General features: G+C 42.3%; 1 pseudogene; it reads left to right on the top strand.

Moving 5' to 3' along the window:
* Window positions 1-201: 201 nt before the first annotated feature.
* Window positions 202-2,628, top strand: LOC125916886 (ferritin light chain-like; annotated as a pseudogene).
* Window positions 2,629-6,658: the final 4,030 nt, after the last annotated feature.

Here is a 6,658-nt window from a genome sequence, read left to right as displayed (position 1 = left end):
TACGGAAGAGGTTCAGGGTGGTGGTACAGATTGGGGAACAGGTGACTGTGGATGCCGTGGAGGCAGGGCTAATGCTCAGCTGTGATGCTCTGGCATGGCTCTGTCAGATGCTTATGGCCAGAATCTGTTTCTATTTGTCCATGCCCACCTTTGCCAGTTATTAAATACTGTGACCAGAATCTCCATATGAGATGATCCAGAATGACGGTAGGAAAGGGTTGAAGATAGAACTCTACAAAGTGTTCATGTATTTACTGGAAGACCAAAGATGAAGGGGGAGGAGGAGGAAGAAGAGGGGGAGAAAGAGGAGGAGGAAGGAGAGGTAGGAGATTTATAACAGCAAAGACCAGTAGGAATGTTTCAAACTGAGAGTTAATAGTGTCTGGGGAGGGGCACTTACACAGCTCAGTCGGTTAGGCGTCCCGACTCTTCGTCTTGGCTCAGGTCGTCATCTCATGATTTGTGAGATGGAGACCTGAGTCAGGCTCTGTGCTGAGAGTGCAGAGCCTGCTTGGGATTCTCTCTCTCTCTCTCTCTCTCTCTGTCCCTTCCCCACTCACATGCACACTTTCTCTCTCTCTCTCTCTCTCTCTCTCTCTCAAAGTAAATAAATAAATAAATAAATATTAAAGAAAAGATAGTGTCTGGGGAAGGGGAGCATATGAAGGAGAGAAGACCCTGGACATATTTCAATTTGAGAGAGAAAGAAAGTACGTGGATGAAGAGTAAAGCAACAGAAGAGAGAGGGGTGAACAATAGAATGACGTCCTAAAGTAAATAGGAAAAGATAAGTACAGAACCTTCTACTATGTGGATCTATGTAATTATAGGGGGAGGAACTGGGAAACGATTGAGAGAGGGGAAGTAGCAGAAAAGATAGGGAAGTTCCTCTCATGATGTACATGGCTAGAGTTTCAGCTGGGAGATTTCAGAGAGGTGATATGCAGGAAACCCAAGGAGAATGTTGTGTTTTGAAATGTGAAGAGCTCAGAGGAACTTCACCAGAGCTGGGCTGGAAAAAGTATACTTAAAAATACTCACCAAAGTTTAATCTTGTTTTTCTAATAGCTCTCTAGAGACTGGGTATAAAAACAGAAGAGGTAATCATGTGGTTTGATTTAGCAGTGGAGTTTTGCTGCTAAATGAGGCTAGATGAGGAAACAAGAAAGTTGTCAAAGAGTGTTATTAGTCATGCCTATACTTTGAGACACAAGAAAGGAGAGGAAGAACAAGGATGAATGGAGAATCAAGAAAAATTGGAGAATAGGTATGAGTATAGAAATAAGAGAGTTAGAATGATATGAAAAGGTAATGTAAAAAATGTAGATCTTTAGGATTTCACTGGAGGGGCAATTCCGAATGCTATGAGGTATCCAGAATCCTAAGCAGGCTCCAGGCTCTGAGCTGTCAGTACAGAGCCTGATGAGGGGCTCAAACTCACAAACCGTGAGATCATGACCTGAGCCAAAGTCGGACGCTTAACTGGCTGAGCCACCCAGGCACCCCTCAAGCCCAGTTTGCTTTGATTCCAAGGTCTGTGCCCCTTCAATAATGGTGGGGCTTGAGGAGCACCTGGGTGGCTCAGTTGGTTGAGAGTGGGACTTCAGCTCAGGTCATGATCTCACAGTTTGTGAGATCAAGCCTCTGTCAGCACAGAGACCACTTTGGATCCTCTGTCTTCCTCTCTCTCTGTGCCTCCCCTGCTTGTTCTCTCTCCCTCCCTCTCTCTCTCTCTCTCTCTCTCTCAAAAATAAATAAACATTAAAAAAAATAACAGTAAGGCTTGAGAAGAAGACAGGGGCAGTGAGGCGGTGTGCCCAGTGGTTCCAGGGATCTGTCTTTTGCTTCAACAGTATTTGGACAGAACAGACCCAGGAATGCCCCCTCTACTAGCCTCTGACCACCCTCTAACCTTTTTGCCAGTGGCAACCAGAGCCATCTTCTTGGCCACCATCTGCCTCTGGGACCAACCAATACTTTCTTTCCAACTTAGCTCCTAATTACCAATCAACCACGAGCTCCCAGATTAGTTAGAAATATTACACTGAGGTGGAGGTTGCCAAAAACCTCATCGTCAACATGCATCTGAGGGCCTCCTACACCTACCTCTCTCTTGGCTTCTATTTCCACTGCAAGGATGTGGCTGGGGGGTGAGGAAGGGGGCACTTCTTCTGTGGTTGGCTGAGGAGAGGTTGGAGGGCACTGAGCTTCTCTTGAAGATGCAAAACGAGTGCAGCAGCCACACCCTCTTCTAGAACATGCAGAAGCTGTCCCAGGATGCATAGGTAAAACCCTGGACACCTCGGAAGCCACCTGGTTCTGGAAAAGAACCTGAACGAGGCCCTTTTAGATATGCATGCCCTGGGTTCTGCCTGAGTAGACTCCCATGTCTGTGACTTCCTGGAGAACCACTTTCTGGATGTAGAGGTAAAACTCGTCAAGGATATGGGGAAACACCTGACTAAGATCTGCAGGCTCGTTGGCCCATAGGTTGGCTTGGCTGAGTATCTCTTCCAAAGGCTCACCCTTGGGCATGTCTCTGAAGCCCAGCTGTCCTTTGAGGGGCTCCTCGACCATATGGTTCATAAGCCTGACCATACACTGCAAATTTCTGGAGTCCCCAGATAAATAGAAGAACTCAGGAGGACTTAGGCCTCTGTAGAAGAAGCCTGCTGTGGCCTAAATGATCACATTTCTGAGGGCATGGAATGTTAGCTGATAAAAAACAATCAGGCAATGTATCATGTTGGCTCCATAAGGAAAACAATGAAGGCTTTGGCTACTAGGCAAATCATTCTCACTAGTGAAGACTCTTAAAGGTTTTGCTGATTATCTCAGTTTTCTTGACCACCATCCTTTTGGTCCTTACGGTATCTGATTTTGTCTTCTATCATGCTATATTTGACTCCTAGTATTCATCGTGTATATGTCATTACTGAATGCCCAATAAATGGCTTGTTCATCCTAACCAATTACTAAGCATATTATAGGTGCCTGATAGGCATGTCTTTGAATCTCTGGAGGAAACGATGAACGCTTTTAATGTACCATCTTGTGTTTTGTTTTCATCATCTTGTTAATATACGGTTTGCACAACATCTTATATTTTCTTTTGAGAACTTGAAGCCCAGTAGGCAGGATGTGCTCTGCAAGAGTTCTAAAAGTCATAACATAACATTTCCAGGCCTCAACTCTGTCCACCATGCACAGACAACTGGGAGAAGGAAGTGAACCTGTGGAATCTTTACAGACCTGAGTTCTCAGGCATAGCACAAAGGGAAGGAGAGTTTACAGTCCACTTTTGTTATTTACCCAAAGAGAAATTATTTGCCTTGCTGAAATAGAAATTGCATTTTCTGAAGAGCACTGAGATGGTTAATAACTCCATTTTTTCCATCTCTTTCAAGCCTGTCTAGTGAGGTGGTACATTGTTTAATCAAGAAAATCTATCTCCTCTCTAAGGACCTACCCAACTGGGAGATTCCAAAGTTGTTGACAGGTTATTTTTGAAAACTATATATCTGCTCATGAGGTGAGCTGAAGGAAAAAGAATTAATAACAAATAAATTTGCCCCAAGCTCACAATCCACTGCCTAGTCTCTAAATACCATGAAATATCTGGCCCACAGATACTACTGCTCAACTTCATCAAACAGATACATTATGAATCTTTTAACCCTCCTCAAATGATTAGCCAAAAGCGGAGAAGGAGCCAGCATGAAAGTTTTTTGTGTGTCTTGCATCCATGAAATACATTCAGACCAACACTAAACCATCCTACACACCTAGAAAACTGATTGCAGGATTAACACAACAATCTGCACAACCTGAACCACAGAATTCAGCAGGTACGCGGTATGGAGAGCTGAACTTGGGGAGTGAGAAGCTGTGACAGGTAGGGAACCGCTTTTGCAGGAGGAAAGAGGACAGAGACTGGGGAGGGAGGGAGAATACGGGAAAAGCACCCGTCCCCAAAAGCAGCTGGAGAGAAAGTGGAAAATTGGAAACAGCCACAGGGACTAAACTAAAAAGGGAGAAAGGAGAAAGGAGAGGGTTTAACTTCCCTTAAGACTGTAAACAAGGGGAGCACAAAGGCTGCAACTCTGCAGCTCGATACCTGGCGGTGCTCTGGTGGGAAGGGCAAATCCCCAGGAACAGAGTGGGGTCCGGGAGGTTCTTGGGCCACACAGGGAAAAGCAGTTCCACTGCTGGAAGGACATTTGGTAGAGACTGTTGAAGCCACCTGGTCCCAGCAGACCCCAGAAAAACGGCCACATTCACTGGTGCTGGAACGAGGTCGTTAAGGGTGAAGCCTGGTGCCAGATGTGTGTTGTGATTTTCCATAATCCCTGAAAAGCTGCTGCTACACTATCTCGCGAACATTTTCTGGGGCAGGCTGGCAACTGGCCTCAGTCTTGGGACACTGGCAGCAGCAGGGTCCAGCAGGAGTTCCTGGGTACAGCCAATATTCGGCCATTGCTCATTCGGCCATTGCTCAGTGAGACCCTCCCGTAGAGGGGCGGAGTGGGTCAAAGCCGCAGTCCTTCAGAAGTAAGGGGCAGGGGAAAACAGCCACATCTGAGACAAAACTTGGGAGAGAGGTACTGCCTGGGGCCTGGTCACAGAGAATGAAAAAGTGGGGAGTGGACGAAACCTGAAAAGAGAGGACCACTGCACGATTGCTGATCCAGGAGAACAGACTGGGTAGCTGGGTGGCACCATTTTCACCGCTCCCGCGCATGCGTATACGCACCTACGAGCACCGCAACAATCCACCCCAGTAGGCTAGCAGCGCCATCTAGTGGAGAGCGGAGCTGTTACACTTCGCCCTGCACAACTGGGCAAACTTCAGTCTTCAAGAACACAAGTCTCACCGCTGGCTTAATTTATAGACTATAAAGAGCTACATAGACTGACTTCTAGGGGAAAACAAAGCAATTTCAGTCCTACTTCAATCTGTTAGCAGGTTCATCTATTCAATTTTCTTTCTTTTTTTTTTCTTTTACAATTCTTTTTTTTTTCTTGAATACAGAAAGAAAAAAAATTCATTTTTATTTTCAGTTTTTATTAAAAATCTTTGTCTTTAATTTTTATAACTATATGTTTTACTTTTGTGTAAATTTTTTCAAATTCTATTTTACTTCCATCATTTTATTTTAGTCTACTTCAGTATATTCACCTTTTTAAATTTTCAAACAATTTCCTTTTTTCTTTCTTTTTCTTTTTTCCCTTTTTCATTTCTTTTCTTTTTCTTGAATGCAGAGAGAGAAAAACTTAATTTTTACTTTAAATTTCTATTAAAAATATTTTTATTACTATATTTTTTGCCTTTATGTAAATTTTTTCAAATTCTATTTTACTTCCATCATTTTATTTTAGTCCACTACAGTATATTCACTTTTTCAAAATTTCAACCAATTTCTTTTTTTCTTTCTTCTCTTTTTTGTTCTTTTCTTTTTTTCTTAAACACAGGAAAAGAAAAAATTCATACTTATTTTTAATTTTTATTAAAAATATTTTTCTTTCACTTTTTTCTACTATATTCTTTACTTTTGTGTATATTTTTTCAAACTCTATTTTACCCCCATCATCTCATTTTAGTCTACTTCAGTGTATTCATTTTTTCAAATTCTCAAACGATTTCCTTTTTTTCTCCCCCCCTTTTTTTTCTCTAATCTGTCAAACCACTTTCAACATCCAGACCAAAACACACCTAGGATCTAGCATCATCTATTCGATTTGTGTGTGTGTGTGTTTTTAATTTTTAATATTAATATTTTTGTAATTTTAATTTTTTAAAATTTCAATTCTTCTACCGCATTAATTCCTTTTCTCCTTTCAAAATGACAAGATGAAGGAATTCACCCCAAAAGAAAGAGCACGAAGAAACGACAGCCAGGGATTTAACCAACACAGATACAAGCAAGATGTCTGAACCAGAATTTAGAATCACAATAATAAGAATACTAGCTGGAGTCAAAAATAGATTAGAATCCCTTTCTGCAGAGATAAAAGAAGTAAAAACTAGCCAGAGTGAAATTAAAAATGCTGTAAGTGAGCTGCAATCACAGATGGATGCAGCGGCGGCAAGGATGGATGAGGCAGAACAGAGAATCAGCGATGTAGAGGACAAATTTATAGAGAATAACGAAGCAGAAAAAAAGAGGGCAATTAAAGCAAAAGAGCACAATTTAAGAATTAGAGAAATCAGTGACTCATCAAAAAGGAACAACATCAGAATCATAAGGGTCCCAGAAGAGGAAGAGAGAGAAAGAGGGGTAGAAGGGTTATGTGAGCAAATCATAGCAGAAAACTTTCCTAACCCAGGGAAAGACACAGACATCAAAATCCAGGAAGCACAGAGGACCCCCCATTAGATTCAACAAAAAACGACCATCAACAAGGCATATCATAGTCAAATTCACAAAATACTCAGGCAAGGAGAGAATCGTGAAAGCAGCAAGGGAAAAAAAGTCCCTAACCTACAAGAGAAGACAGGTCAGGTTTGCAGCAGACCTATCCACAGAAACTTGGCAGGCCAGGAAGGAGTGGCAGGATATATTCAGTGTGTTGAATCAGAAAAATATGCAGCCAAGAATTCTTTATCCAGCAAGGCTGTCATTCAAAATAGAAGGAGAGGTAAAAAGTTCCCCAGACA

This window comes from Panthera uncia, unplaced genomic scaffold, assembly GCF_023721935.1.
Source record: "Panthera uncia isolate 11264 unplaced genomic scaffold, Puncia_PCG_1.0 HiC_scaffold_1293, whole genome shotgun sequence".
In the NCBI taxonomy this organism is placed as follows: domain Eukaryota; kingdom Metazoa; phylum Chordata; class Mammalia; order Carnivora; family Felidae; genus Panthera; species Panthera uncia.
The sequence above is the reverse complement of the archived record's forward strand: the minus strand, read 5'-3'. Positions and strand labels throughout refer to the sequence as shown.